We start from the raw sequence: 11,234 nt of genomic DNA, 5'->3' as shown, positions 1-11,234 counted from the left end.
GGGCATCTGTCATGTTTCTACTCAAGGCCGGCTCTCCCTGCCCGGCGCCTGCGCGCGCGGCCCCTCCGGGCCCCCGATGCGCCGCGCGCCCCGCGGGAAGCCCAGCACCCTGCCCAGGACCCGGCTCGTAGATCTCCCGCACGCCGCTCACACGAGGAGCAAAAACCTTCCGCACGTCGGAGAGAAATGATGGATCCCCAGCATCATTCAATCCCACATTTTATTTTCATGCAGAACTCAGAGCAGCTTGTCTTGCACGCTCTCCCCTTTGCTGAGATTAATTCTCACCGCGGGCCTGCCTTCGGATGGTGAGGTGAGAACACATCCGGGCTCTACGAGAAATAAAAGGCGGCTCCACCGCACCTTCCGCAGCTCCCCCGGAAAGCCCGGCGGGAGGCGGGCACCCGCTGCCCCGGCCCTTCCCGCTGGACGTGTCACCAACAAGTGAAACTGAGCAGCCCACGGCGGCTCAGCCCCAGAAGGGCACGCAGGCTGGGAGCCCCTAGAGATGGACCCGAGCTTCCCTGAAACCCTGCCTCCTACAGAGCTGTCTGGCCTTGGGCAAAGCACTTTCCGTCTCTGAGCTCAGTATCCCCAGCCACAACATGGGGAGTCGGCAGGAGCAATGTAACGCCACAAGGCCAGGCCATGTGCGTGATCGGTCATTGGTATTTTTATTACTGAGCTAACACAAGGATTCAGGCTTAGGGCTTTGGGTTCCGGGATCACCTACCAGCTCTGTGCAAACCAGGACGGTTGGTCAGCCTCCCCACGCAGAGACCCAAGCACCACCCAGCAGCACCTGCTCCTCGGCCACTTAAGTGCTGGGTATACCACCGTCTGCCTGGTGGCCCTTAGCATGCTCTTTCCAGTGGTCGAGTAATGATCTCGGCCAGTTAAAACTATTTTAAATTGTGCTGAAATACATAAACATAAACATAAGTTTACCATCTTGGCCATTTCTAAGGGCACTGTTCAGTGGCATCAAGGATAGCCTCACTGCTGGGCGACCACCACCACCATGGCTCGTCCCCCGAGCTTTTTCTTCTTGCACATGTGAAATTCAAGTCTCCATTAAACGCCAGCTCCGCCACCCTCCCCCCGGCTTCCGGCAACCACCATTCCCTTTCCGTCTCTGTGAATCCGATGACTGTACCGACCTCACGCAAGTGGAATCATGCAGTATTTGTCCTTTGGCGACTGGTTTATTTCTCTCAGCCTCACGTCCTCGAGGTTCCTCCGTGCCGTAGCAGGTGTCAGAAGATCCTTCCTTCTTAAGTCTGAAGAACATCCCGTTGTCGGGATGGACCACATTTTGTTCATGCGCTCACGCAGCGGTGGGCACTTGGGTTTGCCTCCATCTTTACTCCGTGAATAGTTCTGCTCTCAACGTGGCTGGGCACACGTTGGCTGGAGTCCCTGCTCGCCTCTCGCCCAGATACTCTGTAGTGGAATTGCCCGGTCTCGTGGTAATCCTACGTTTAATTTCTTGAGGACCCGCTGTAACATCTTCCATGGTGGCTGCACCACATGACACACACACACCCCAAAGGGACACGCGAGGGTTCCGACTCTCCGAAGGCTCACCAACACCTGTTTTCTGTTCTGCTGATCATAGCCACGCTAATGGGGGTGAATTGGAACACTGGCATGTGCTCAAGCAGCTCTCCCGCCATGACTGGTGGGTTTCCATCCTCTGGCTGGCCCCTGGTTGACACATGCTTCCTAGGGGAGGTGGAATTGGACCGAGACCTTGGGGGGCTGAGGCCTGTGGAGGGGTGCTGGGACGGAGGGCAGCTGGGCAGGGCCCACGGACGAAGCAGGACAGAGGCTGCCGCAGGGAGGGGCAGGGACCTTGAAGGGGCATGTGGCAAGGCTGGATTCTATCCTCCCAGCAGCCTGACCCTGTAGTTGGAGCCCCCGTCCTCCCCCTGCAAACTCACTGTGTGCTCCCAGACTGGCGCCCCTCTAGGTACTCAAGGAGTACACCTAGGAGATCCTCAGATGAAGCCAGCTGCCCACTGAGCAGATGAGCAAACTGAGACCTGCCCGTGGAGGGGAGGGGCAGGGACCCAGCCCAAACACACCGTGAGAACTCGGCCCTCCTGGCTCCCCCTGTCTCACCGCACTGGGCTCAGAGCCTCTCCCTCATGGCACCCTCAGCACAGAAGGACACCCCCCCACACCTCCCCAGGCCCAAGCACAGTGATAATAAGGCTAACCGGCTTCCAGTGAGCCTCCCTGCACTGGCCCAGGTCCTCAGCCCTGCTCCCACTTTCCTGAAGCACGAGCGCAAATGAGCCGCCCGAGCTCCGAGGAAGCAGGGCAGGATTCTAGCCCGGGGCGGGGCTGACGCTAAACCCCATGTGCTCTCTGCCCCCAGATGGGGACTTACCCCAAGAAGGACCTGGCTCCAAGGAGGAAGTCCGAGGAGAGCCGAGGGGCGCTGAGAGGGGTTGCCGGGAACTTTCCAGCCACAGTTGGTGCGGGTGAGTTGACTTTGAGCTCAGGGGCGACTGCGGAAGGCGGGGGCGGTAATCGGGAGAGACAGGGAGCGCCCAGAGCTGGCAGAGCAGGGCTGTCAAAAGTCCTGAACAAGGCGAGGGCTTTCGATATTATTTTTTCTGCCTGTGTTTCTTATTCATTTAGGAATGTGTTTCTCCTGGGACACCTGGGTGGCTCAGTGAGTTAAGTCTCTGCCTTCGGCTCAAGTCATGGTCCCAGGGTCCTGGGATCGAGCCCCGCGTCGCATCGGGCTCTCTGCTTGGCAGGGAGCCTGCTTCCCCCTCTCTCTCTGCCTGCATCTCTGCCTACTTGTGATCTCTCTGTGCCAAATAAATAAATAAACAAAAGCTTTAAGGGAAGGGAAAAAAAAAAAAAAGGAATGTGTTTCTCCTAAGCTCTTGTGAGGTGGGCAGGGCGCAGGCCATGGATCAGTGGCCACCTGCCCTCTCCCTGCACAGGGCCACACACCTGCCTCCTTGGGGGATGGGCCTGGGGGTCCAAGGTTCCCCCCCACCGTCCAACGGTGGTCGTGCCAGCTCAGCCCACCTGCCCCCTGCTCGGTGTTCCAGCTGGTGAGCATGACGAGAGCCCGGTCATGAGAGACCACCAGGCCCACGGTGCACAGCTCCCCTTTCTGCCCTTTGGCCTCTCTGGCCCTCTAGATGAGGGTCTGTGTGAGCATCCACTGAAAAACCCTTGGCTCAGAAAAATACACCTCCTTCCTTCCTTCCTTCCTGTAGGCTTTGTTGGCCCCTGAAGCCCATTGTGGAAAAAGCAAGCACCTCTGGGCTCAACTCCAGGCTTCCTATGGATGGGGTGATGGAGGGGAGGGATTGCGGGGGTGAGGCCCTTGCTCAGGACGGAACCCCTGCACCCCCCCCCCCCAGCTAAGGACTCTGTCACGTCACACATGTGCACTGGTTTGTGCTCTCACTCAAGTGAGTTCCATCTGCAGCCTCATGCTCGTGGGACAGGCAAGGAGACTGAGCCTCCGAGAGGTTAAGCCCTTGGGGCAGGGTCACAGCCCCCAGAGCCTAGCACCATCCTCCGGCTGAAAGGTTGGCCACATGCGAGCGTTTTGGCACCGGGCACGTGAGCACAGGCTCTCATTCAAGCCCTGTCGCACCAGTAGCCGTGGAGTCTAGCTCTGCCCCCACTGCCTACACAAGGAAACTGAGACACAGCTCAGGCACCTCCCGAGCCCCTCAATGGCTCAGCATCAGTGGCAGAGCTGGAACTGGCCCCAGGCTTGCTGCCTCCAGGGCCCATGGCCTCCCCACTGGGCCGTGCTGCCTTCCCCAGGGCTTGGCTTAGGTCTCAGAAGGGAAGAACATTCCAGACTTCGTGCTCCTCGGAAAGGGCCTTTGAGAGGCCACAGGGTGCAGAGCCAGACGCCGGGCACTAAGGCCAGCTTGCCTCCACGAGTCTTGGCTCTGACCCACGTTAGCTGGGATGGTCTCAAGCCTTAGCTCACTGCTCAGGAAAAGAAAATAAAGGGAGGGGGGGAGGGAGAGGAACACACTTACTTCGAGTTGTGTGCAGAGCCCCTAGCACTGAGTTGGACACACAAGTGAGGTCATCCACGGAATGAGCCTAGAACCTGTCTGGCAGAGAGTGGCCCTCTGACCTGCTGTTGTGATTGTCGTCACTGGTGACCATGCCTCCCCCTCCCTTCTCCGCAGCGATCACAGAAACCTGACCCATCAGAAGGTGAGTGGGACTTGGCAGACAGTGCTCCCGGGGCTCAGTCTCTGCTTCCCCTCCCACCCTGTCCATGCACCAGGTGACAATAACAGCTCTGGGCCCAGAGGGCTGTTGCAAGTTGTCAAGGAGCTCGCACACGGCACAGAGTTAGACCAGGGCACTCTCAGCCTGTGAGACCTGGTGCTCTTACAGCTTCATTAGAAATGCAGTGTCCAGCCCAGCCCATGTCCTTTCCCCAGGCACCAGGCTGGCACTGGGGATGCAGAGAAAAATCCAGGCTCAAGTTCACAGTTCTGCATGGACAGAGACTGACCCACATAGTTCTTAAAGAAGTCTGACCGTCGAAGCCCAGTGAGGGACACAAGGAAGCCCCAGCGCTTCCTGCTAGCCCTGGAGAGGTTGAACAGACTGGCGCAAGACTTCCCAGAATGGGGACGAAATGGTAAGGAAAAGGGCAGCCCGGGCAGGAGGAATGCATATGCAGGGGCCTACACATGGGATAGTCACAGGCCAGTGAGAGCACATGTGCCCCTGTGTAAACTCAACCATAGGTGCCCTGGTCCCGGGCACATGTGTCCTCAACCCAAGGTACATGGTTTGGTGAGTGGACATCGGGCTGGATGCCGTGCTCTCCCCACCCCGTGACTGGGAGCCCTTGCACAGTGACCAGCTTGCCCAACCACACGGAGCACCCCTGGGTGTTCAAGGAAGGGAAGAATCATTTGATGCTGCTGGAATGCGACATCCAGAGGAGAGGGGAACAGTGAGGAGTAAAGTTGGAAAGATCAGACAGGCAGGTCCTCAAGCAGGGACAGCAAACTAGGGTGAGCTGGAGGGCTGTCTCCAGCCCGCCGGAGCAGTAGAGAAGGACTAGCACAGAAGCTGCCTCAGAGAGAGAGAGAGAGAGAGAGAGAGAGCTGAGATTGACTCCTGATGCCTGCCCTGGGCAGGAGGGGGAAGGAGCCACAGGGCCACCAGCTAACAGGTGCTCTCCTTGTCTCAGAAGGGGCCACAAGCTAAGGACCCCCATTCGTTGCGGTGGTGTGGCCAGGAGCGTTCTCCTCACGGGGAGTTCGTGTGGGGCACAGACAGGCTGCAGCTACAAGAGCCCCAGGTGTCCCTTACATTTAATTCCCTCCCACATAGACAAAGCAAAAGGAAAACGGCTGGGCGTGGGGGAAGGAGAGAAAACCCACCGGCTTTAGTGGAACGTACCCGCATCAGCTCGCCAAGCCGGGCCTGCCTCTGCCTCGTGCAGACAGAGCCTTGGGCACCGACACTTGCCCCGAGGAGTTTGCGAGATGGGAGCAACTCTAAAAATGAATTTTTATTTGGCACACCCTCAGCCACGGAGAGGAATGAGGAAGGGCAGGAGCGTGTGGGGAGAAGGCTCCCTTCCCTCCCAGAGCTCAGCACACCGGTTCCCCCAGGTGGACCTATGGCCTTCCCAGCTGTGCTGTCCACGGCGGAAGCCATGGACCACGGGCTGCTCCTGAGCACTGGAAATCTGGCCTTTCCTGGTCGAGGTGTCAGTGTTAAACACTCACCAGATTCCGAAGACTTAGTACCCTTGGGCGCCTGGTTGCCTCAGTCCTTAAGCGTCTGCCTTTGGTTCAGGTCATGATCCCAGGGTTCTGGGATCGAGCCCCGCATCGGGCTCCCTGCTCAGTGGGAAGCCTGCTTCTCCCTCTGCCTCTCCCCCTGCTTGTGTTCCCTCTCTCGCTGTCTCTCTCTCTCTCTCCCCATCAAATAAACAAAATCTCTTTAAAAACCAAAAACAAAAAAGACTTAGTACACCCCCCAAAAAGAATGTAAAATATCTCTCTAATAATTTTATATTGATTACATGCTGAAATGATAATATTCTGGACGATTGGGTTACAGAAAATACACAACTAGAGGTTGTTTCTCTTTATTTAATGTGGCTACTAGACAATGTAGTCACATAATCTGGCTCGCTGAGGTGTCTCGTGGGCAAGGCTCTACACCCTCCACGGGCGGCTGGCTCAGCACCCCTGACACTGGCTCCAGGGTCTGGGCTCTGGCCACAAACAGGGAGAAGGGTGTGCACGGCCCCAGCACCCCGCTGGACCCCCCTCCCTTCCTCTCCGGCTCAAGAATTCCAACCTGAAATCGCACTGGAGGGTCCTCAATATCTCATCACATGAGATTTGCCTTCTTCCAAGGGAATCTCTTTTTTTCTCTTTTGAATTTTATCAAGAGACCATTTTCTAGAGCATTTTTAGGTTTGCAGAAAATTTGAGTGCAAAGTATAGCGGGTTTCCGGTTCCTGTGTATCCCTGGCCCCTCACACTCAGGGTTTCCCTGTTAGTAACATTTTGCATTAATGTTACAACCACGTGAGATCGATGAACCGATCTTGATACATTATTATTAACAGAAGTCCATAGTTTGCATTAGGGTCCACTCTTGGTGTTGTATATTCTTTGGGTTTGGACAAATGTATAATGACATGTATCCACCATTATAGTGTCACGCAGAATATTTTCCCTGCCCTAAAACTCCCCTGTGGTCCATCTACTCATCCCTCCCTCCCCCAGCCCCTAGCAACCACAGATCTTTTTACTGTCTCCATAATTCTGCCTTTTCCAGAATGTCATAGAGTTGGAATCCTACAGTACGTTCCCTCCTCCGACTGGTCTCTGTGACTTAGCCATACACATTCAAAGCTTTTCCATGTCTTTGTGTCTTGATGGCTCATTTTTTTTTTTTTTGGTAAGATTTTAATTTATTTGCTTGAGAGAATTTTGGAGAGAGTGAGAGAGAGAACACAGAGGGAGGGGGAGAAGCAGACTCCCTGCTGAGCGAGGAGCCCCACGTGGGGCTCGATCCCAGGACTCTGAGACCATGACCTGAGCTGAAGGCAGACACTTCACCAACTGAGCCCTCCGGGCACCCCTGCTCATTTCTCTACATCACTGTATAGTATTCTCTTGTAGAGAGGACACACATTCTGTTTTTCCATCCACCTATTAAAGGAAACTTCCATTGCTTCTAGTTGTTGGGCATTTGTTTTAACGGATTTTTAAAAACTGGATTATACTGTTCTCACCTTCTCGGTAATTTAGCATAATAATAAAGTACAGTTTGGGAAATGGTGGGAGGACCTAGGCAATCTACTACACTGATGGCAGGTGTGCAAATTCTGTACCATCCTCAAGAGTGCGACTCAGAGTGCCCCCCATGGGGGAGGTGCAGAAGTTGGGGACCCAAGGGACTGGCGCCCAGGAGCGCGTGCGAGCAGCTTCTCCCTCCAAACCAAACTGGAGGCACGTGGCTGGATGAACACCCAAGCTCAGAACGTGCTAGGAGGGGGCAGAGAAGGGTCCTCTGTCAGCTGAACCCCTGCCACGTGCCAGGCGACCGCTCACGGTCTCGTCCCCGCCGCAGTCCTACGGAGTCCGGATCTTCAGCCTCGCTGCACGGCTCAGGGAAGCTGTGTTGCCTGCCCGAGGGCACACTGTGTGTCAGATGCCAGAGCCAATGTGGATACCAGGCCACCCGACCCCAGGGCCATGCATATACGCTCCCAAGTGACACATACTCTCACCCTGGGAACAGGGTCTCTTGCCCAGCCTTTTTGGGATGTAGCATCTATTTCAGTTTGGGATCTTGCCCAGAATTTCCACTGCAACATCTTGCCGCAAAGATAATTTCCATCGGGGGTGGTCTTGTCTGTTCCTGTGCCTAGGACGGCACCTGTCACTTAGGAGGTGCTCACCAGGTATCCGTTGAATGAGTAAATGGGACATGTTCCTTCCGTCTGAAAACTCACAGTTGAGTGGGGGGTGCAGGAGAGAAGGACGAGGAGCACGGCGGGTTGGAGAGAGCCGTGATGGAGAGTGGACGTACTTGGGGCAGCAAGAACATTCAGGTGGGGCCCCCCAACCCAACTTGTGCTGTGAGGGAGGGCTTCCTAAAGGAGGTGGTGCTTATGCTAAGTCTTGAGGAAGAGCAAGTATCAGAAGAGGTGAGGGGAGGAAACCCACAGCAGGAAGGCAGGGAACAGGATGAGTAGAGGGGAAGGGTAGGAGGGCCAGAGCTGGAAGCCTGAGCTGACCATGAATGGCCTTGTGAGCCACGGGATGAGTGCTGGACTCTGTCCTCCAGGTTCCAGGCAAAGATGCCCCAAAAGCATGCAGTGTATGTGTGTCGGAAGGGGCCCGCCCCCCAAACTGGAGGGAACCCCAGTCCCCCGGAGAGGGGTCAGAGTAGGAAGGGCAGGTGGGAGTGTTCATAGAGAGGCTGCCTCCTGTCATGCTGGAGGGGTCCAGGCCAGCTGTGTGGCACCACCTCCGGCAGGGCCCTGGGGCACCTGCAAACGGGAGGCACGTGAGGGTTGCAGAGTGGTTAGCAGATTAGTACAGACACAGGGCCTGGCACATAGGAGGTGCTTAATAAATAGGGATCCTCGCTATTAATAAATAGTAGCTATTATCAGTACTTACCAAACCGGTACATGGGGTTTTTCTTTAAAAGGTTGAAAAACACTGCCGTAGGAAGCCACTACAAGGGGACCCTATTTGCAATTTGGAAAGATCATTCAGGCTGTCTCTTGACAGACAGGTGCACAGAGCAGAGAGCGTCAGACCAGTGAGGAGACGGTGTCAAGTGTCGGCAGCTGCAGGCAAGGTGGCCACACGGACGCAGCGGGCAGGGGACCAAGAGCCCTGGATGACTGAGAGGCCTCAGACGAGGGATAGCAGTGAGGACTAGAGGACATGTCTGGAATGTCGGCCGAGAAAGCCAGGCCAGCACCCATTTTCAAGGGAAAGACGAAGCAAAGGGAAGGGCCGAGGCGCCCCTGGCCAGCTCTCTCCGGGAGAGTCAGGTAGAAGCTCCGACCCAGCGACCCAGATGGCGACTTTCCTAGGGCACTCACCTGGGAGACAGGGCAGATGCCACTCACCACTGGCTTTTAATTCCTCACGGGGACCTCTCAGAGTCAGTCACAACACCTCCCAGGACTGACGAAACCGAGGGCATGTTGGAGGTTTCCCCAAAGCATTTGGGGTCCTTTGGATTGGGGCTGGGGAAAGCGGCCCCCTCCAGCGACGACCCCCTTGGAACTGTCAGTCCCAGCGTGATTCACAGGGCTCCATCCTTGCCTTCCTGGAGACGGAGCACAGTCCGGCTGATTTCTGGGTGTCCTTCGTAAGGTCGGGGTCCAGGGGGCTCGCCCAGCCAGGTTGTCACCCCTCCCCCGGCACTGACATTTTTGTGGTTTCTGTCGCTCCGCATCCACAGTGGTAACTACTCCCTCCTTCCGCGTTCCTGGAGCTCTCTGCACTCTGCTCCCTCGCTACCAGCGTGGGGCTGCCTTCACGTCCCCCGTAATCGCACTTCAGGGTCCGCAAATTAATAACTGTTCTTTCGCAATTACTCTCTCTTTTGGCACCGCCTCTGGCCTTGCTCAGCGGTGCACGTCCACCGTCCAAGGGACACGCCCGGGATTCACTTCCAAGCTCAGAGTAGTACGATGCACACAAGACCCCGATGGTGACAGCAGAACCAGGTCCCTCAAGCCCCGTAGCTCGAGGCTCAGTAACAGATGAGAGCACAAAATATCATCGGGATAGAGTATTTACAAAACTACTTTAAAGGAATTGCGTGTCATTAATCACAAGTTCTTAAAGATCAGTCTTCTCTTATTTGTTCTAATCTAGCTAAATGGGCCTGGAAACACAGCCCGTGGTTTGCTCGATAAATACAAGTTGAAAATCATAGTGTTCCCATCCAATTTCCAACTCATACATCGTGTTATGGATTTTTTTTTCTCTTCTGCGAGCATTTCTCCAGTCCACTAAATATTCCAGACATACAAGAGTCTTCATCTGATTCATTCTAATAACTTTTTCATCAATATGACTTTTGTGAATGCATGGGTATAGCAAATTAAATATTATTTATGACTTTAATTTGGGTCCTATTTGGATTTTTACATTCACAGGGCCAACTTGGCTATCATCATTATCATATTGTTTCAGACTACGCCTAAAATTAAAATCCACTCTCGTCTTTAAATGTTTTATTGCGCTTGTCGTCCTTGTTTTGTGCCATACCGAACATGATTAATTCTGTTAGCCAAGTGCATATGGTCCGCCTAGCCACCATCCATTAGCTTCATCGTGGCTGCCTGCGAATGAGCACTTTATTATTCGTTTTTCATCTTTTCAATTACCAGATGTGCTTCCCCATTCTCGGGGCTTCTGCACTGTCTAAGCCCAGACCCTCCCAGTGCCGGTGGGTCTGTGCGATCTGGCCTCATGCCCGTGCCTCTCACCTCTCACCCGCCACCCATCTCCCTGGCTTCTTCTCCATTGCTGGCATGCTCAGAGCCCTCCCTGCCTCTGAGCATCCCCACGTGCCCTTCCCTCTGCCTGCAGTGCTCTTCCTCACTTTCCCAGAGGCTCCTTCTCTAAATTAAGCTGGATCTCCACCACCACCATGTCCCCCATTTTTCTGCATCACGGGTTGCACCCTTTCCCCTCCAGCAGGCGTCTCAGTTTGTAATATCTGTATACTAATTACTTGGGGATTGTCTGTGTCCCCAGCTGGAATGTGAGTCGCTTCAGGGAAGGGATTTTGTCTGCCCTGTTTGTTGTTGGGTCCCAGGGACCTAAGAAAACGTAGGGCCCAAGGGGGTGGGGAAGAGAGGGAAGGAAAGAGCCGGCAGCAAAACATCCAAGACCAGAAGGTGCTGCTGGCCCACATCAAGCCCAGACATTCTTCAGGAATCTTCTGTCCCTGGCCACTCCCTTCCAGAATGGCAAGGGTCTCACCGGGCAGCGTGAAGCCAGGGACAACCATGTGCTCACACTCTCTGATGAGTCTTGAACATGAAGAAACGTCTCAAAGGGTTTGCGAGGGTCTTCGGGTCCCATGGCCCCCTCGGGAGTTTTTTTTCTCACGGAAGAATTAAAATGACACCATACCAAGAGTTGTCAATGCCAGAAAGGACGGTGGTCTCTCCTTTCCATGACGTATTTAAAAGTGAGTTGAGA

Source organism: Martes martes, assembly GCF_963455335.1.
Source record: "Martes martes genome assembly, chromosome: 7".
Taxonomy (NCBI): domain Eukaryota; kingdom Metazoa; phylum Chordata; class Mammalia; order Carnivora; family Mustelidae; genus Martes; species Martes martes.
The sequence above is the reverse complement of the archived record's forward strand: the minus strand, read 5'-3'. Positions refer to the sequence as shown.